At 38.6% G+C, this 22,365-nt stretch overlaps 2 non-coding genes across 2 annotated transcripts; both read right to left on the bottom strand.

The window, feature by feature from the left end:
* Positions 1 to 1,050: 1,050 nt before the first annotated feature.
* On the bottom strand, positions 1,051 to 1,157 carry LOC141663189 (small nucleolar RNA R71). The gene has a single exon (XR_012551271.1). It is a non-coding gene; the product is annotated as a small nucleolar RNA R71 (small nucleolar RNA).
* Positions 1,158 to 6,449: 5,292 nt separating this feature from the next.
* On the bottom strand, positions 6,450 to 6,556 carry LOC141663176 (small nucleolar RNA R71). Its single transcript, XR_012551259.1, has one exon. It is a non-coding gene; the product is annotated as a small nucleolar RNA R71 (small nucleolar RNA).
* Between the last annotated feature and the right edge of the window lie 15,809 nt (positions 6,557 to 22,365).

Here is a 22,365-nt window from a genome sequence, read left to right as displayed (position 1 = left end):
GTAACTCTAACCGTTTTACTTGCCCTATGTAATCAAGATAGATAACTTGTTCTTAAACCGTTATGTTGTCAAATTCTATAGACATATAGGGTCTCAATATAATTGGTGCTTATTCAGCTTCTATCTCTTTTGTGGATGTCTGGTAGAATGGTACTCGTGCAATGAAAGTTGGCGTTTATCAGTTTCGTGTTATCTGATTAGTGTCATCACCATCACATGCTAAGGTTAAAAACAATAAGGCTATTGAATGAAGTATTTAATGAAGTTAGGATCCCATGTTTATCATATATATTAATTTAACCTCAATTCTCTTAGTTAATGTTATTTAGTATAATCTTTTAGTTTAATAAAAACCCAATTTGTTATTTGTCTTAGCATTGAGCGATAACCATACATTGTTGCATAGGTGCATAAATTGAACTTAACCTAAACCAGTCTCTGTGGGAACGAATCTAATTTATATCTTATACTACTTGCGAACGCGTATACTTGCGTGAATATTAGCGCGTATTTTCGCCCTAACAAGTTTTTGGCGCCGCTGCCGGGGACTCGGTGTTAATTTTTAGTTTATGTGCTTGTCATCAGTGGTCGTTAAAGTTCACTGACTCGGATTCTTTTACTTTCACGGTTTATTTGTTTGTGTTTCAGGTACTCATTACAATGGGAGATCCAGCAGCACGAACGAAAGCCTTGATGGATTTTTCTCAACCCAAGATCAATGACATTCAATCTAGCATTATCCGGCCAGCTATCACAGCTAATACCTTTGAGATCAAGCCTGGCATAATTCAATGGGTACAGACTTCAGTCCAGTTTGGGGGTTCTCCAACGGAAGATCCTAATACACACATTAGGGATTTCATTGTAATATGCGACACCTTCAAGTTCAACGGTGTTTCTGAAAATGCTGTGAAGCTGAGACTGTTCCCATTCTCTCTGAAGGACAAGGCTAAGAGCTGGTTACACTCTCTACCAGCTGGTTCGATTACTACTTGGGAAGATCTTGCTCAGAATTTTCTTACTAAATTCTTCCCTATGGCGAAGACAGCTGCACTCAGGAATGCTATTACTCAATTTTCACAGCAAACGGGAGAATCGCTAAGTGAAGCTTGGGAGCGCTACAAGGAGATGCTTAGGAAGTGTCCTCATCATGGAATTCCTGATTGGATGATCATCACTTATTTTTACAATGGGTTGGGAGCACAGTCCAGACCCATGCTCGATGCAGCATCAGGCGGAGCATTATGGGCAAAGAGCTATAAGGAAGCTTATGATCTAATTGAACTGATGGCTGCTAATGAATATCAGTATCCAACCCAGAGATATCCACAGGGCAAGGTAGCAGGAGTTCTTGAAGTGGATACAGGTACGGCTATCACTGCTCAACTAAAGGCGTTGTCTATGAAGATCGATTCTCTGGCTAACTATGGTGTTAAGCAGATAATTAGTGTTTGTGAGCTGTGTGCAGGTCCGCATGCGACAGAGCAATGCGCTATATCTAGCGACTCAGCTCAGTTTGTGAGCAACTTTCAGAGATCGCAACAACCAGTTCCAGACACTTATCATCCTGACAACTGGAATCATCCTAACTTCAGCTGGAGCAACAATCAGAATGTGATGCAACAGCCGTTCCAGCCGTTTGGAAATAAGCTGTTCAACTCTCTTGGTTTTCAGCATAAACTCCAACTTCAACAACAAACTCATGATGCAGGTCTATCTTCGAATGAAAAATCTGAATTAGAGGAGTTGAGGCTTATGTGCAAAAACCAGGCTCTTATATGCCAAAGCCAAGCTGTTTCTATCAAGACTCTGGAGAACCAAATAGGGCAAATTGCTAATGCCTTATTGAATCGACCACCAGGAACACTTCTTAGTGATATAAAAGCCAATCCAGGAAAGAGGGAAGTTGAAGAACATGTGCGCCATCACCTTAAGGTCTGGAAAGGTCGCAAGCCCCCAAATTCAGCAAGACGAAGAGCCTAAAAAATCTCAAGATTCAGAAAATGCAGTTGTGGCTGAAGAAGATGTGCAGAAGGAAGTGGAGGTGGAACCAAGGAAGACTACTGTGGAACACACTCCTCCTGAGGGTAATACAGGGGAGAAACAGATATATCCTCCACCTCCTTTTCCAAAGAGGCTGCAGAAGAAAAATCCGGATAAGCAGTTTGAGAAGTTTCTGGAGGTGTTCAAGAAACTTCATATCAACATACCTTTCGCTGAAGCTCTTGAACAGATGCCTAGCTATGCGAGGTTTATGAAAGGTATTCTCTCTCGGAAAGTGAAGCTCGATGACTTAGAGACTGTTGCTCTAACGGAGGAATGCAGTGCTGTGCTGCAACAGAAGTTGCCTCCGAAGCTTAAAGATCCTAGAAGCTTCACTATTCCTTGCACCATCGGAAACTTGTCGTTCGACAAGTGTTTATGTGATTTAGGAGCTAGCATCAATCTGATGCCCTTATCTATCTTCAAGAAGCTTGGTCTGCCTGAGCCGAAACCAACATACATGTCATTGTAACTAGCTGACCGTTCCATCGCTTATCCATGAGGTATAGTGGAGGATGTCTTGGTCAAGGTGGATATACTCTTCTTCCCTGCTGACTTTGTAATTCTTGATTTCGAGGAAGATAAGAAGATTCCCATTATCTTGGGAAGACCATTCTTGGATACAGGCCGAACTATGATCGATGTGCAAAAAGGAGAGCTTACGATGAAGGTTCATGATCAGAAGGTCACTTTCAATGTGTTCAAGGAAATAAAAGTACCCACATCTAAAGAGGAGTGCTTTAAAGTAGAGCAAATTCAGGTTTTGAATGCACCTCTGTGAAAGAGGAAGTTGGATGTGCCATTCGATTCTCTTGGGTTAGCAGAGCTGAAAATTTCTCAGGATCGTCTCGAGTCGTCTATTGAAGATGCTCCTACACTTGAGCTCAACCCACTACCAAATCACTTGAGTTATTCATTCTTAGGTGCACCCCCTGACAAGGGGTTGGGATATATCTTTGATGATGTAGAGGGTAGCTGAACGGATCCTCTAGTGCCTATTGAGGGTTCTTCTCATGTGCAGCAGGTAGTTGATAGGACTGGTGTTGGTGACGAGCAGTACAGGCGAGTAATTAGGCGTATGAAGGCCATGCACGACATTCACCGTCAGTTTGCTGCAGATTTGACACATGCTTTCGGTACTGTTGTTCGAGACACTGGTGGCGAGGTTGATTGGCCACCTGATCCTCCACCCGACGAGGGTGAATCTCCCGCTAATTAGGTATGCCTGAAATCCTTATTATTGCCTTCAATGAGGACATTGAAAATTTTAAGTATGGGGGTGGTAGTTAAGGAATATTGTGTGTGTGTCATTTAGTTGCATATTCATGATAGTTTAGTTCATATAGTTGCATAATTGTGTGTGTGTCATTTAGTTGCATATTCATGATAGTTTAGTTCATATAGTTGCATAATTTATGCCATATAGTTTTTTTTTTATGAATGTCATGTAGCTCATGCATTTACCATGATCCCTTTTGCAATGATGTATCGACTGAATTGTGATATTGATGTGAGTGTAGTGATAGCATTAAAGTGATATTAAGTTGTGTAGGTTGATATGCATGCTAGAAACAATTGTAAGTCCACTAAGTCTTAGAGAATGCGAAAGGGCTAGATTGTGTTATGATTTGGTTATTTTCAAGGTCAATCTACTTATTATGCTTAGAATTCGATTATAGGTTTTTAGTGATAAAGACATGAAAAAGAAAAATTTTGGAGGAAAAAATATGGAAGTTGTTGCTAGTTGTGGCTAGACATCAAATGGCTAGTAGCCGGCTCGCGTATGTTGCGAGTAGTCTAGGGTTGAGCAAGATGGAGCGAAACGCACTTGCTCAGAAATTAAAAAAAAAAAAAATTGGCATAATTGATCAAGAGTGGGCTCTTTGGTATTCGAGTTATTAAGTTCTTAGGGGACTTTGTGCCTAGCGACCTAAGGCTTTTAGAGTCTGGGATCCGCTAACCTAACGCTCGTTACATGGATATCATTGTATAAGTCTTTTGTGGACCTCACTCATTGCACGGTCAAATAAGCATTTGAGTTGTAAATAAAAAGCACGATTCCGTAGTATGCTCCAGAGTTCTTGTAGTGTTGTATATCACTTTGTGCCTGGAATTTTTATTCTTTGTATAAACGTAGGATTGCCTTGAGGATAGTCTAGTCATAGTAATTGGTCTAGTTCCGAAGCATATCTGTTAAGCATTTGCACACACCACGTTTCTGGATGTATGTCCGTTTGCATGAGTTTATTGATCTTTAGTTGTCTAACTGCATTCGTTGAGATGTGGCAATTTGGTTGATTAATTGTAGTAAGGGGGATCGCTGCATTTTCATATAGATTGTATTCATTCATATTTTTATTTGTTTTTGAGTCTGTGACGCTTGAGGGCAAGCATCGATTTAAGTTTGGGGGTGTGATAAGTGGCATTTTATACCACTTAGAACGTCTTAAAATGGCTTAAATTGGTGTCTTGAAATCAAGTATTTTGTGTATTTGATGCGTTTTTCTAGTGTTCATGCATTTCAGGGTATTAGTTGCATTTCGGGGGAGGAATCATCAAGAATAAGCCTTGGCATGTGTTCACCATTGCGAGAGGAAAGGAACGGGCAGATTACGGCGAAGAAACGGAGCAAACTTGGATTTTTTCCAGTGGAGGCCTGCGCGCCCGCGCAGCTATGCTGAGCGGCCGCGCAGCAACCTGCGCGCCCGCGCAGCTATGCTGAGCGGCCGCGCAGGGTCGGGAATTTTGCTGAATTATTTTAGACTTCTACTTCTGTTTGGCTTCCAACTTCTATGTAATCTGAGTTTTATGGGACTATTATATAAGTAGATTTGAGACATTTTCACAGGGGGAATTAAGAAGAAGAAGAAGATTGTGTTTTACGCAAGAAGCGAAGGGGATACCAAGGAGAAGACCTAGAAGCATAGAACAACTCCGAAAAAGAAGATCTTGTTTTCAACTTGTGATTCTTTGAATTAGTTGTAACTTTGGATGCTCGTTTTCGTTCTTGTTGAACCTAGATCTCGTTTATTCGTACTTTGATTATTATTTAGTTTATTAAGACCTTGTTTATACCATGCTTTCATTGGAACCCATAGTAATGATGAGTTCGATTATGGGCTAATCGTTGTCATGGGATTCTAGCGGATTTACTTATGGATTTCAATAGTTAATTGTTTCGATATCTTGGTGTGTGGTGATTGATTGATATCCTAGTATGGTTGTGCTTATTCGTCTTATGTGCGTAGCTAACATATAAGATAGCGTGTTAATCTCTATTGAAGCGACAGTGAATATAGAGGTTTAGAACTTGCCATGCTAGCATAGGTTCTTGTATGTGTATACATGATTCGTAGGTAACTCTAACCGTTTTACTTGCCCTATGTAATCAAGATAGATAACTTGTTCTTAAACCGTTATGTTGTCAAATTCTATAGACATATAGGGTCTCAATATAATTGGTGCCTATTCAGCTTCTATCTCTTTTGTGGATGTCTGGTAGAATGGTACTCGTGCAATGAAAGTTGGCGTTTATCAGTTTCGTGTTATCTGATTAGTGTCATCACCATCACATGCTAAGGTTAAAAACAATAAGGCTATTGAATGAAGTATTTAATGAAGTTAGGATCCCATGTTTATCATATATATTAATTTAACCTCAATTCTCTTAGTTAATGTTATTTAGTATAATCTCTTAGTTTAATAAAAACCCAATTTGTTATTTGTCTTAGCATTGAGCGATAACCATACATTGTTGCATAGGTGCATAAATTGAACTTAACCTAAACCAGTCTCTGTGGGAACGAATCTGATTTATATCTTATACTACTTGCGAACGCGTATACTTGCGCGAATATTAGCGCGTATTTTCGCCCTAACAAGTTTTTGGCGCCGCTGCCGGGGACTCGGTGTTAATTTTTAGTTTATGTGCTTGTCATCAGTGGTCGTTAAAGTTCACTGACTCGGATTCTTTTACTTTCACGGTTTATTTGTTTGTGTTTCAGGTACTCATTACAATGGGAGATCCAGCAGCACGAACGAAAGCCTTGATGGATTTTTCTCAACCCAAGATCAATGACATTCAATCTAGCATTATCCGGCCAGCTATCACAGCTAATACCTTTGAGATCAAGCCTGGCATAATTCAATGGGTACAGACTTCAGTCCAGTTTGGGGGTTCTCCAACGGAAGATCCTAATACACACATTAGGGATTTCATTGCAATATGCGACACCTTCAAGTTCAACGGTGTTTCTGAAAATGCTGTGAAGCTGAGACTGTTCCCATTCTCTCTGAAGGACAAGGCTAAGAGCTGGTTACACTCTCTACCAGCTGGTTCGATTACTACTTGGGAAGATCTTGCTCAGAATTTTCTTACTAAATTCTTCCCTATGGCGAAGACAGCTGCACTCAGGAATGCTATTACTCAATTTTCACAGCAAACGGGAGAATCGCTAAGTGAAGCTTGGGAGCGCTACAAGGAGATGCTTAGGAAGTGTCCTCATCATGGAATTCCTGATTGGATGATCATCACTTGTTTTTACAATGGGTTGGGAGCACAGTCCAGACCCATGCTCGATGCAGCATCAGGCGGAGCATTATGGGCAAAGAGCTATAAGGAAGCTTATGATCTAATTGAACTGATGGCTGCTAATGAATATCAGTATCCAACCCAGAGATATCCACAGGGCAAGGTAGCAGGAGTTCTTGAAGTGGATACAGCTACGGCTATCACTGCTCAACTAAAGGCGTTGTCTATGAAGATCGATTCTCTGGCTAACTATGGTGTTAAGCAGATAATTAGTGTTTGTGAGCTGTGTGCAGGTCCGCATGCGACAGAGCAATGCGCTATATCTAGCGACTCAGCTCAGTTTGTGAGCAACTTTCAGAGATCGCAACAACCAGTTCCAGACACTTATCATCCTGACAACTGGAATCATCCTAACTTCAGCTGGAGCAACAATCAGAATGTGATGCAACAGCCGTTCCAGCCGTTTGGAAATAAGCTGTTCAACTCTCTTGGTTTTCAGCATAAACTCCAACTTCAACAACAAACTCATGATGCAGGTCTATCTTCGAATGAAAAATCTGAATTAGAGGAGTTGAGGCTTATGTGCAAAAACCAGGCTCTTATATGCCAAAGCCAAGCTGTTTCTATCAAGACTCTGGAGAACCAAATAGGGCAAATTGCTAATGCCTTATTGAATCGACCACCAGGAACACTTCTTAGTGATATAAAAGCCAATCCAGGAAAGAGGGAAGTTGAAGAACATGTGCGCCATCACCTTAAGGTCTGGAAAGGTCGCAAGCCCCCAAATTCAGCAAGACGAAGAGCCTGAAAAATCTCAAGATTCAGAAAATGCAGTTGTGGCTGAAGAAGATGTGCAGAAGGAAGTAGAGGTGGAACCAAGGAAGACTACTGTGGAACACACTCCTCCTGAGGGTAATACAGGGGAGAAACAGATCTATCCTCCACCTCCTTTTCCAAAGAGGCTGCAGAAGAAAAATCCGGATAAGCAGTTTGAGAAGTTTCTGGAGGTGTTCAAGAAACTTCATATCAACATACCTTTAGCTGAAGCTCTTGAACAGATGCCTAGCTATGCGAGGTTTATGAAAGGTATTCTCTCTCGGAAAGTGAAGCTCGATGACTTAGAGACTGTTGCTCTAACGGAGGAATGCAGTGCTGTGCTACAACAGAAGTTGCCTCCGAAGCTTAAAGATCCTGGAAGCTTCACTATTCCTTGCACCATCGGAAACTTGTCGTTTGACAAGTGTTTATGTGATTTAGGAGCTAGCATCAATCTGATGCCCTTATCTATCTTCAAGAAGCTTGGTCTGCCTGAGCCGAAACCAACATACATGTCATTGCAACTAGCTGACTGTTCCATCGCTTATCCACGAGGTATAGTGGAGGATGTCTTGGTCAAGGTGGATAAACTCTTCTTCCCTGCTGACTTTGTAATTCTTGATTTCGAGGAAGATAAGAAGATTCCCATTATCTTGGGAAGACCATTCTTGGATACAGGCCGAACTATGATCGATGTGCAAAAAGGAGAGCTTATGATGAAGGTTCATGATCAGAAGGTCACTTTCAATGTGTTCAAGGAAATAAAAGTACCCACATCTAAAGAGGAGTGCTTTAAAGTAGAGCAAATTCAGGTTTTGAATGCACCTCTGTGGAAGAGGAAGTTGGATGTGCCATTCGATTCTCTTGGGTTAGCAGAGCTGAAAATTTCTCAGGATCGTCTCGAGTCGTCTATTGAAGATGCTCCTACACTTGAGCTCAACCCACTACCAAATCACTTGAGTTATTCATTCTTAGGTGCACCCCCTGACAAGGGGTTGGGATATATCTTTGATGATGTAGAGGGTAGCCGAACGGATCCTCTAGTGCCTATAGAGGGTTCTTCTCATGTGCAGCAGGTAGTTGATAGGACTGGTGTTGGTGACGAGCAGTACAGGCGAGTAATTAGGCGTATGAAGGCCATGCACGACATTCACCGTCAGTTTGCTGCAGATTTGACACATGCTTTCGGTACTATTGTTCGAGACACTGGTGGCGAGGTTGATTGGCCACCTGATCCTCCACCCGACGAGGGTGAATCTCCCGCTAATTAGGTATGCCTGAAATCCTTATTATTGCCTTCAATGAGGACATTGAAAATTTTAAGTATGGGGGTGGTAGTTAAGGAATATTGTGTGTGTGTCATTTAGTTGCATATTCATGATAGTTTAGTTCATATAGTTGCATAATTGTGTGTGTGTCATTTAGTTGCATATTCATGATAGTTTAGTTCATATAGTTGCATAATTTATGCCATATAGTTTTTTTTTATGAATGTCATGTAGCTCATGCATTTACCATGATCCCTTTTGCAATGATGTATCGACTGAATTGTGATATTGATGTGAGTGTAGTGATAGCATTAAAGTGATATTAAGTTGTGTAGGTTGATATGCATGCTAGAAACAATTGTAAGTCCACTAAGTCTTAGAGAATGTGAAAGGGCTAGATTGTGTTATGATTTGGTTGTTTTCAAGGTCAATCTACTTATTATGCTTAGAATTCGATTATAGGTTCTTAGTGATAAAGACATGAAAAAGAAAAATTTTGGAGAAAAAAATATGGAAGTTGTTGCTAGTTGTGGCTAGGCGTCAAATGGCTAGTAGCCGGCTCACGTATGTTGCGAGTAGTCTAGGGTTGAGCAAGATGGAGCGAAACGCACTTGCTCAGAAATTAAAAAAAAAAAAAAATTGGCATAATTGATCAAGAGTGGGCTCTTTGGTATTCGAGTTATTAAGTTCTTAGGGGACTTTGTGCCTAGCGACCTAAGGCTTTTAGAGTCTGGGATCCGCTAACCTAACGCTCGTTACATGGATATCATTGTATAAGTCTTTTGTGGACCTCACTCATTGCACGGTCAAATAAGCATTTGAGTTGTAAATAAAAAGCACGATTCCGTAGTATGCTCCAGAGTTCTTGTAGTGTTGTATATCACTTTGTGCCTGGAATTTTTATTCTTTGTATAAACGTAGGATTGCCTTGAGGATAGTCTAGTCATAGTAATTGGTCTAGTTCCGAAGCATATCTGTTAAGCATTTGCACACACCACGTTTCTGGATGTATGTCCGTTTGCATGAGTTTATTGATCTTTAGTTGTCTAACTGCATTCGTTGAGATGTGGCAATTTGGTTGATTAATTGTAGTAAGGGGGATCGCTGCATTTTCATATAGATTGTATTCATTCATATTTTTATTTGTTTTTGAGTCTGTGACGCTTGAGGGCAAGCATCGATTTAAGTTTGGGGGTGTGATAAGTGGCATTTTATACCACTTAGAACGTCTTAAAATGGCTTAAATTGGTGTCTTGAAGTCAAGTATTTTGTGTATTTGATGCGTTTTTCTAGTGTTCATGCATTTCAGGGTATTAGTTGCATTTCGGGGGAGGAATCATCAAGAATAAGCCTTGGCATGTGTTCACCATTGCGAGAGGAAAGGAACGGGCAGATTACGGCGAAGAAACGGAGCAAACTTGGATTTTTTCCAGTGGAGGCCTGCGCGCCCGCGCAGCTATGCTGAGCGGCCGCGCAGCAACCTGCGCGCCCGCGCAGCTATGCTGAGCGGCCGCGCAGGGTCGGGAATTTTGCTGAATTATTTTAGACTTCTACTTCTGTTTGGCTTCCAACTTCTATGTAATCTGAGTTTTATGGGACTATTATATAAGTAGATTTGAGATGTTTTCACAGGGGGAATTAAGAAGAAGAAGAAGATTGTGTTTTACGCAAGAAGCGAAGGGGATACCAAGGAGAAGACCTAGAAGCACAGAACAACTCCGAAAAAGAAGATCTTGTTTTCAACTTGTGATTCTTTGAATTAGTTGTAACTTTGGATGCTCGTTTTCGTTCTTGTTGAACCTAGATCTCGTTTATTCGTACTTTGATTATTATTTAGTTTATTAAGACCTTGTTTATACCATGCTTTCATTGGAACCCATGGTGACGATGAGTTCGATTATGGGCTAATCGTTGTCATGGGATTCTAGTGGATTTACTTATGGATTTCAATAGTTAATTGTTTCGATATCTTGGTGTGTGATGATTGATTGATATCCTAGTATGGTTGTGCTTATTCGTCTTATGTGCGTAGCTAACATATAAGATAGCGTGTTAATCTCTATTGAAGCGACAGTGAATATAGAGGTTTAGAACTTGCCATGCTAGCATAGGTTCTTGTATGTGTATACATGATTCGTAGGTAACTCTAACCGTTTTACTTGCCCTATGTAATCAAGATAGATAACTTGTTCTTAAACCGTTATGTTGTCAAATTCTATAGACATATAGGGTCTCAATATAATTGGTGCATATTCAGCTTCTATCTCTTTTGTGGATGTCTGGTAGAATGGTACTCGTGCAATGAAAGTTGGTGTTTATCAGTTTCGTGTTATCTGATTAGTGTCATCACCATCACATGCTAAGGTTAAAAACAATAAGGCTATTGAATGAAGTATTTAATGAAGTTAGGATCCCATGTTTATCATATATATTAATTTAACCTCAATTCTCTTAGTTAATGTTATTTAGTATAATCTTTTAGTTTAATAAAAACCCAATTTGTTATTTGTCTTAGCATTGAGCGATAACCATACATTGTTGCATAGGTGCATAAATTGAACTTAACCTAAACCAGTCTCTGTGGGAATGAATCTGATTTATATCTTATACTACTTGCGAACGCGTATACTTGCGTGAATATTACCGCGTGTTTTCGCCCTAACACCAATCTCTTCTCCAGTTAGCTGATTCTTCTCTTTCTCCATTACTTCTTTCTGACATTTCCTTATCTTTTCCACCAGTGTTGGCTGAAAAGTCATTGCACGACAAACTGCTTCAACTATTCCACAATCACAAAGTTCAAATCCAAATTTCTTAATCTCTTCAGACAATTCTTTTGGTGTTGCTATCATATTCAATCTTTCATTCCTACTCAAAGCATCGGCTACAACGTTCGCCTTTGCAGGATGATAATTTATCAAGCAATCATAGTCCTTAATCAATTCCAACCATCTCCTTTGCCTCATATTGAGCTCCTTCTGAGTGAAAATGTACTTTAAACTCTTGTGATCCGTGTAGATTTCACACTTTTTCCTGTAGAGGTAATGTCTCCAAATCTTAAGTGCGAACACTATGGCGGTTAGTTCCAAGTCATGCGTCGGGTACTTCAACTCATGCGGTTTTAACTGTCTTGATGCATACGCGATCACCTTTCTGTGTTGCATTAGCACACAGCCCAATCCTTTATGTGACGCATCGCTGAAAATCACAAAGTTTCCTTGGTCGTCTGGTAGTACTAACACCGAAGCTGTTACCAATCTCTGTTTCAACTCTTGAAAGCTATCCTCACATTCTGCATTCCATTCAAACTTCTGATTCTTCCTGGTTAACTTAGTCAATGGCGTGGCGATTTTCGAAAAATCCTTGACAAACCTTCTATAATACCCTGCCAATCCTAGAAAACTTTGCACTTCTATAGGTGTCTTTGGCCTCTCCCAACTCATAATTGCCTCAATCTTTGCCGGATCTACTTTAACTCCTTCATCTCCAATGACGTGTCCCAAGAATTGAACTTTCTTTAACCAAAACTCACATTTTGAAAACTTGGCATACAATTTCTCTTGTCGGAGTATCTCCAATACTATCCATAGATGCTTCTTGTGTTCTTCTTCTGACTTTGAATAAATAAGGATGTCATCAATGAATACCACTACGAACTTGTCCAAATACTTTTTAAATACCCGATTCATCAGATCCATAAATGCTGTCGGGGCATTAGTCAATCCAAAAGGCATTACTAAGAATTCATAATTTCTGTATCTGGTCCTGAATGCTGTCTTTGGCATATCTTCTTCATTGATCTTTAATTGATGGTATCCTGATCTCAAGTCAATCTTTGAAAAGCACTTTTCTCCTTTCAGCTGATCAAATAGGTCATCTATTCTTGGTAGCGGGTAGCGGTTCTTAATCGTCACCTTATTTAACTCCCGAGAATCTATACATAGCTGCATACTTCCATCTTTCTTCTTTACAAACAGAACAGGTGCTTCCCATGGTGACGTACTTGGCCGTATCACTCCTTTATCCAACAATTCTTGTAGCTGGCTCGCCAACTCTTTCATTTCTGCTGGTGCCATCATATATGGGGCCTTTGAAACTGGTTCTGTGCCTGGAGCAAGGTTGATCTCGAATTCGATTTGTCGATCTGGAGGTAAGCCTGGTAGTTCATCTGGAAACACATCTGGGAATTCGTTAACTACAGGAATATCTTCTATGTTGGGGTTGCCCTTTTCTGAATCCACTACATAAGCTAGGAACGACTCACAACCTTTTCAAAGTAACTTCTTAGCCTGAACGAGATTAAGAAACAGTTGATCTTGCCTCTGTCCCTTAAATACTACCTTCTCTCCATTCTTCATCTTTAAATACACTTTCTTGGTCTTACAATTAATCTGGGCATTATTCTTCCCTAACCAATCCATACCTAAAATTATATCAAACTCTCCCAACTTGAAGAGTATCAAGTCGGCTGAAAACTTATACCCCGAAATATCAATCTCACACTTCTGACATAATTGATTCACAGGAATCTTCTCTTGGTTCGCAATTACCACATTTACTACCTCGTTCATAACCATTTTATCATATTGAAGTTTATCAACAAAAGTTTCTGATATGAAAGATCTCGTTGCTCCTGAATCAATCAATACTTTAGCTTTGACATTATTCAGTAAAAGTGTACCTGCTATCACCTCAGAGTTCTGAACAGCGTCCTTCATTTTCAAATCGAATGTCCTTGTTGTTGCTTGCGGAGTTGTTGTAGGTGGTGGAGGTAATGCCAATACCTCAGCTGGCACGCTTGCACTGGTACTTGCCATATTCATTAGAGCTTTGACTGGTCCAGTTGTCTTGCACTCCCTAGCTATGTGTCCAGTCTTTCCACACTTGTAACATGTAACTCCTGGCTTCGGCATCTTACACTCGTTTTCCAAATGTCCCTTCTGGTTGCACCTATAGCATGTCATGCTCAGCTTATTACACACTCTGGGGTGCCTTCTTCCACAATGCTTGCATTCCGGTCTCTGAAATCTGTTTTCTCCAACTTGTCCTTGGCTTGCCTGGTTGTTCCCCTTCGACTCTTGTATTTTGCTCAAATTTCCCTTCTTTTGAAAATTTCCGCCCTTATGGAATCCAATCCTCTTTACATTCCGATCTTGTGAATTTCCGGCTTCAGACCTTTCTCCATAAAATGGAACCTTACTCTTCTTGTTATCCCTTTCCTTTCTTGACTGCATCCCATTGTTCTCAATCAGAGCAGCTTTCTGTACTACTCCTGCATAAGTATCAAGCTCAAACATAGCCACTCTATCTCTGATCCAAGGCTCTAATCCTTGTTGAAATATCTTTGCTTTTTCCTCCTCACTACTGGTATACTTTGTCACAAACCTTGACAACTCTGTGAACTTCTTCTCATACTCCAGTACAGACATATTCCCTTGCTTCAATTTAAGAAATTTAAGCTCCATCTGATTCTGCATGTATTTAGGGTAATACTTTTCCAGAAATAACTTCTTAAATCTTTCCCAAGAAACTTGCTGAGTTGCTTCCATAGCTTTTACTGATTCCCACCAATAGATGACTTTGCCCTTCAAGAAGTAAGTAGCATATGGTGTCTTCTGATCATCCCCTAACTGTACCAACTCAAAAGCCCTTTCCATTTCCTTAATCCATGTGTTAGCTATTATTGGATCAGTGGTACCATGAAATGCAGGTGGATTCACATTCTGAAAAGCCTTGAAAGTGACAACTTGTCGAGGTGGTACTGGTCGATCAGGTGGTTGGTGTGGTTCACGGTTATCTTGGTTTTCAAATCGTTGTTGAAGAGTTATTTGTTGTTGAGCTATAGCGTTGGTTTGCTTTTGTAAGGTTTCCAATAGTCGAAGAATATTTGGATCTGTGGTAGATGTGGTTGTTGGGTTCTTCTTTTTGGGTGGCATGATCCTGAAATAAGAGTTATGTCAAAACAGGTATGAATGATGAAATAATTCGAGGGTATCGTATGGCATTCTTATTTATATATGAGGTCAAGTTTCAAATTAAAAAAATATGGTGATGCATATAAAGGCATAAAATATTAGTTGAAAGCAAATGGAACGATAGTGCTTAATAATTGAAATCTAAAGGTCTCAATATATCAAGATCAGGATAAAGTCTGATTCTAGGAATAACATGCTTATTTAAAGGAAACAATTGGGAATTCTACGAAGTCCGATAATACAACAACATGAAAGGTAGATAATAGAAAGAACTAAGGCTCCACTCCATCAGAACGGGGCTTGGTAGTATTCTCCTCTCGAAGCGTCTTCACAATGCTCTGGAGCTCATACGCCACCATCTGGATGATATACTGGCCGGTGCGGTCTCGGTGTGATGGCATCTCCTCAAGCTTAGTGTTGACGTACTAAACCAAAGTCTCAAGTCTCGCAGTCATCTGCTCCTTAGGCTTCCCTTCATATTTTCGGCTGTCCGGATACACGTTCTTCAATCGGTTTATCAGTTGGTCGTACTTGCCCTGAAGCATGTCAAACTCGCGCCTCAACTCAGCATACACAGAGAAAGCAATAGTGTCGTCCGACCCAGAGGATGACGAGGAGTGCGCCCTTTGCTGACAAACCAATAAGAGGATTATTAATATTAAATTTACTTAACCTACTCTCTCGCATATTATCAATAACCTATACATATATCCTATAACCTATTTGGGTTGTCCAGGGACTCTAAACCGTAGCTCTGATACCAAAACCTGTCACACCCCCAACTAAACAAAACATAATATATAACTATTACAATATTTAAAAGAAAGTAAATACATCTGAATCCAAGATCTTACAGTTTAGGGTATGGAACAGCCCAATACTACTAACTATTACAACTAGTTTTAGCATCGTATCCTCACACAAAACTATCCCTTATTCTACCTGAGCTCGGACATACGCATCGGCGTCACAAGTCTTACGTGCTGTCTGCTTGAATCTAACCATAGCTGCTAGCTGTAATATCAGGGTTAAAGTAAGGAGTGAGCCAAATGCTCAACAAGTACTAAACAATATGATACAAAACATAAATCGAGATATATATATTAAAGAATGACAACGCGAACATATAACTAATAATAACAAGAGATGAAATTTTGGGTGATGGCATCATTTGCTTGAATCAAAACATTTTCAAAATCATATCTTAATCAAAATCATTTTATGACGCTACAGATTACAGCCGGTGATCAGTCGCGAAGTAATCCCGAACCTCGCTGGGTTCTAAAACATTAATGGGATCCCTAGGCAACTTTTAAGCCTATAATATAAGTGTGGAAAGGACTCGCGTCTCAGTCCAGATCCATTATTCAAAGAAAGCATTTATCCCCCTTTGGGACTGAAAATCCACATTTTAATCATTTCAAAAACTGATGCCGATTGATAATAAAATTTCTTAAATAGTAAACATCTTTATCAAAGGATTATAGATCAACTTTGAAACACTGGAAATATGTCACAAAATCTCAGGGCCATGATTCACTAGACTTTATTCTATCGGGGTACTTGAACAGTATCTATTTACAAGGATTTTGATAAGGGGATTTAGTAGGGTTTTTTGATAATAGGAAGGAGTAATGCCAGACTAGGCTTAAAGCAATGGTTTTAGACAAGGTATAGGTATTAGAACATCAAGAAGATAAGCATCACTGGTTACAAGCATACTAGAGGTGTTAAGGTATAAAGAAAGTGATCATTAGCTTAAGGTTTATCAGGATGTCAAACTTTAGGGTAAGGATAGGGTTATCAAACGATCATGAACAACTTTAAAGAATATCTAGCTTTTAGGTATCAAGGTAAAATTTCTATTCGGGTTCAAGCATCAGGGTGAGATGTCAAGATTTTAGGAATCAATAGCATGTTAATCAGGAGGATCAATCAAGTATTATAACAAATCTTTATTTTATCATGGCATTCCAATTACTTTGATGTACTAGCATGATCATAAGGCATCTCCAAAACTTGATGTGGCTCAAGGGCCTAGCTTGGGCCTCCTTGAGCCTAAGCTTAAAGTCCATGGTTCCCCTGTTCTTCTGGACAGAAAATGCCCTAACTTGAACTAACTTGTGACACTTGATTCTAACTCAAATCCTATGAACTATGGCTGGAAAAACTCCTCTGACACTCCCTCTAACTAAGGCTCAACAGGGCCTAATGAGGACCTACCCACAACATGGTCAAATCTTCCTATTTCTAAGTTGCAACAAAACTGTCCCCTGCTGGACATATTTTGTGATTTCACTCGTGCACCTAACCAAACGACTTACAAACCTCCAACAAACACCTAAAACCTTTTATATACTCCTAGTTCTAGCTTCTGGTGGTTTGGGCCTCAAAGTGCACAACAAGTGCTCACTCAAAACATCTACATAACTAGTGCATCAAATCTGGAAAAATGCAAACACTAACTAATCCCCTTCTACCTTGACTCCCGCTTAATAACCAAGCATCCAACCTTTACCAAAGCAAACCTAGTGCATCAATATCCTAAAATAGTTCCTCAACAGGAGGGGAGATCATCCATGCCCAAGAACATGAACATGCAACTAAAAATATAACATGCAACTCATGGAAAATACTTAACAAGATTTCTGCTAAGGCATAAAGTTTAAATTCTTGCAAATTCGACTTATACCTATTGCTCATCCTTAATAATCATGAAATATATCTTCTCTTATCTATTAATAAGAAATTTATCATGGAAACATTCTATCTCAAGTACAAATATTTTGAATTTATAAATTTTTAAACATAAAAACATGATTTCGAAAAGAGTAGCATGTACAACATGGTTGATTATCATTTTAACATCTTAAAACTAGCATGCATGGATAAACATGATTATATAATGAAATATAAGTAGCATGCAAAGGATTTTAAAGCATGATTTCTCCATAAAACACTTAATTAACACATATATAAAATGTATCTCATAGAGAGCTCTTGAATTCACAAGTATCAAGAGTTTATCTTTGGAGATCACACAAGAACTACACATGCAACCATGAAACTTCATATCCCAAGTCACAAAACTCTTGGGAAGTAAATAAAATAAATGCAGGTGGAAGATTTACACTAGGGAAGATGAGAAATGGAATGAAAAAAATGGAAGGGAGTGGGGGATGGGGGCTTCGGCCGAGAGCAAAAGGGAGGGAGGGGAGAAAAATGAGGTGTGTTGGAGTGTGGAGTGAGTGAAAAATGACTTCTCCCACTTTATTTTTGGTTTTATTGGCAAAAAGAATGAGTGGAAATGAGAATGTACAAAAATGACCTCTAGGTAGAGTTAGGTCATTTTGCATGCAAGGTTAGTGTGGTAATTTGGTAATCAAAAAATGAGTTAGTGGGGTTGGAAAGGTCTCTTTTGCCCTTTAAGAGAATAGAAGAGTGATTTACATGCAAGGGCTTCCATGTAATTTACTAATTATAACAAATAAAATTTTTAAAGATTTATTTTTATAAAATTAAATACAAGTTCAAAAATTATCAAATTTATACCATAAAATAACTTGGATTTTTAGAAATTTTATAAAATCACTTTTGAAATTTGTGAACGAAATAACTTTTAAAAGAAAATTTCTCCAAGGTTTAGAATATTCCTTATAAATTAAAAATAAGGGAAATAAATAAACTCTTGCTTTGAAAAATCATATACTACATAAAGCAAATTTATAATGCAGAATTTTCATTCACACAAACGTACAATCATTAGGTATATTTACATTCGGCTCTAATATTATACCAAGTCCACAAGTAATATTACACAAAATGCCGGTCGTAAAATATTGTCAGTAGGGAAGGGATTCGAGTTGATCCAACAAAGATAGAAGCTGTAATGAACCGGGAAAGGCCGAAGACTCCGACTGAAGTTTGAAGCTTCATGGGATTGGATGGATACTATCAAAGATTTGTGAAGGATTTTTCTAAAATTGCGGTACCATTGACAAAATTGACCCGAAAGAATGAGAAATTTGAATGGACGGAGAAATGTGAAAGGAGTTTTCAAGAATTAAAGCAAAAGTTGGTTACTGCTCCAGTTTTAGCTCTGCTAGATGATAAAGGAGATTTTGTGATATTCAGTGATGTGTCACACAAAGGATTGGGCTGTGTTTTAATACAACATGGGAAGGTGATAGCCTACGCGTCAAGACAACTTAAGCCTTATGAACAAAGTTACCCAACTCACGACTTGGAACTGGCTGCAATTGTATTTGCCTTGAAGCTGTGGAGACATTATCTATATGGAGAGAAATGTGAGATATATACTAATCACAAGAGCCTGAAGTACATTTTCACTCAGAAGGAATTAAACATGAGGCAACGAAGATGGTTGGAGTTGATTAAGGACTACGATTGCACAATCAATTATCATCTCGGAAAAGCGAACGTAGTAGCGGATGCTTTGAGTCACAAGGAGAGACTGAATATGTTGACCATGGCCCAAGAGTTATCAAAGGAATTTGAGAAGATGGAAATTAAGATTCGAGCTCCAAGTGCACCTACAAAAATGATTTGTATGTTGACTTTTCAACCAGAATTATTAGGAAAGATCAAGAAGTGTCAAGAAGAAGTGATGAATCAAAAGATGAATGAGTTGACCAGAAAAGAGATTTGCACTCAAAAAGACAACCAAGGAATTCTAAGATTCTCATCAAGAATTTGGATACCGAATGTAGAAGAATTGAAGAACGAGATTTTGAAGGATGCTCACAACTCAAAATTTTCTATTCACCCGGGAAGCACAAAAATGTACCAAGATTTGAAATAGAACTTTTGGTGGCCGGATATGAAGAAGGAGATTGCTCAATGGATTAGTAGATGCTATACTTGTCAAAGGGTAGAAGCTGAACATCAGAAACCGAGTGGACTAATTCAGCCCTTAGAAATACCTAATTAAAAGTGGGAGCACATTGCAATGGACTTCATAGTTGGATTACCAAGGACAAAATTTAATCATGACGCTATTTGGGTAATAATCGACCGATTGACTAAGTCAGCTCATTTTCTACCGATTAACGAGAGATTCTCAATGGACAAGTTGATACATATGTATCTTAAGGAAATTGTTAATCGCCATGGAGTTCCAGTATCTATCGTGTCCGATAGAGACCCTCGTTTCAACTCTAGATTTTGAAAGCAATTCCAAGAACATTTGGGAACTCGACTCAGGATGAGCACTGCCTATCATCCACAGACAGATGGACAGAGTGAACGCACGATCTAGACCATAGAAGACATGTTGAGATCTTGTGCCTTAGACTTTAAAGGAAATTGGGACGATCACCTACCGTTAGTAGATTTTTCGTATAACTATAGCTTTCATGCCAGTATTGGAATGTCCCCGTACGAAGCTCTTTATGGAAGGAAGTGTAGATCACCCATATGTTGGGATGAAGTCGGAGAGCGAAAGGTAATTGGCCCCGAACTGATTCAGCAAATGAAAGAAGCGGTGAATTTGATTCGAAATCGATTAATCACAGCTCAAGATAAACAACGAAAGTATGTTGATCCGCGCAGAAGGAATGTAGAGTACGAAATAGGAGAAACCGTTTTGTTGAAAGTATCGCCCTGGAAAGGGATAACTAGATTTGGAAAGAAAGGAAAGTTGAGTCCAAGATTTGTCGGACCTTTTGAGATTTTGGGTAAAGTTGGAAGAGTGGCGTACGAGTTGGCCTTACCGCCTCAAATGCAACACCTTCACAACGTTTTTCACGTATCATTGCTTAAAAAGTTCAACCCCGACACCAAATGTATCATAGAGGATGAACCAGTGGAGATTGAGCCAGATTTATCTTATGTCGAGCAACTTGGTAGCATTCTAGATAGAAAGGATAAAGTGTTAAGAAATAAGATAGTTCCTTTAGTTAAAGTTTTGTGGAGGAATCCCAAAGTTGAAGAATCAACATGGAAATTAGAAAGTGATATGGTAGATGAGTGTCCTCATCTGTTTGCTTAGTTTCTGGGGACAGGATCCTTAAAGGGGGAAGGTTGTAACGTCTGTAAATATTATGATATTATAATTCTATGATGTGACATTTCTGTGCATTGTTGTGAGTACATCAATTTCTAAATGTTGTTTTCCATCGATCATGTGAATTAAGTAAATACGAATATATTTTATTTCGTGATGATTCGAATCTTCGTACAAATATTTGGATATGGAAATTCTGTGCTTATATGATTAGATAAATTGGTATAATGCTAGATTATATTTTAAAAACTTTATTTGCGTTAAAATCTAATTAAATTTTATTTTTATGTGGCTTGTTATATAAGTATTATTATTAAGAAAATTCTTTTAAAAAAATATTTTTATTCAAATTTCTTGAAAATACTCTTATAAAATTTCTAAAATCTTAAAGTAATTTATGGTATAATTTTTGTGATTTATGAAATTGTAATTTATTTATTAAAATTCATTCTTTTAAAGCATATTTTTAATTCTAGAAAAATGATTACTAGATTACTAATATACCCATGCATGCAAAATCCCTTATAAAAGAGATTAAGGATATGACCGTCATTTCCAACCCCACTAACTCACTTTAACCAAGTAAAATACTCATCTATCCTTGCATGCAAAAATGTCTTAAGCTTGTAGGAAGGGAATAGAAGTCATTTCTCCATTTCACTACCATTTTAACACATCAAAACCCAAAAATACAAGCTACACTCTCTCATTTGCACACCCACTTCACTCCCTCCCCTCCCCATTCTCTCCCTCTTGGCCGAAGCTCCCCCTCCCCCTTTTCTTTCATTTTTTTTATTTTCTCAAAAACTTTGATCAAGGAGCTAATTCACTCATATTCCCACATTTATACTTGAAATATTTAGCTCATAAAAGGTATGTTTTACTATGTGTTAATGTGTTCTTGTAGCCAAGATTTAGGCCATGAATTCTCATGGATTTAAGGACTAAAATCATAAGGGCTTAAAGATATGGACTTGATATGATCTCGGAGAAGTATTTTTACTTCAACTTTCTAAGTCATAATCTTGTTCATAGTATTTGGCCATGATTTATTAAAAGAGCCGAATGTATATGGATTGTTCTTTAGAAATTTCTATAAAAATGACTTTGCATGTTGCTTATAAAATGTTTTTGCTTCTAAAAATGATGAATTATAATGTTTAAATCTTGAATGCTATGTATTTCTTCCATTATATTAAGGTTTAAGACTTGTATGTTAGTTATAGCCCTTGCATGTTGAAATTTACCCTTGCATGTTGATTTACAAGTGATTTTAAACTAGGAAATCATACTTGTTTATTTTGAGCCTTGATACTTGATTTTTATGAGGTACATGCCACGAATTATGTGTTAAAATGATAGTTTAATTAAAAGAGATTAAAATCAGTAGGTGTCATGCTGTTTTCATGCATGTGTAATTCAATTTTTTGCTTTAAAATGACTAAGTGATGGCTTGTCTTGTGAGGTGTTACTTTATAATTGATTGCATGCTAAATAAAATTGTAAATCAACCTTGTGCACTATAGGTCAGTTGGTGTTAGCATGATATTAGGTTTGGTTGTTGGTTTGTTCATTGGTTTTGATGGTTAAGAAAGGAGTTAAGGTTGAAGGGATGCATTCCTATTTGGACAGATTTTAGCACTAGAAGTTTAGGTCATTTTAGGTATGCATTTGTGAGGCCTTGTTAGGCCCAAGTTCAGTGGAGTT

This window comes from Apium graveolens, chromosome 5 (genome assembly GCF_009905375.1).
Source record: "Apium graveolens cultivar Ventura chromosome 5, ASM990537v1, whole genome shotgun sequence".
Lineage (NCBI taxonomy): Eukaryota > Viridiplantae > Streptophyta > Magnoliopsida > Apiales > Apiaceae > Apium > Apium graveolens.
Note: the sequence above shows the minus strand (reverse complement) of the source record. Positions and strands in the feature narration are given on the sequence as shown.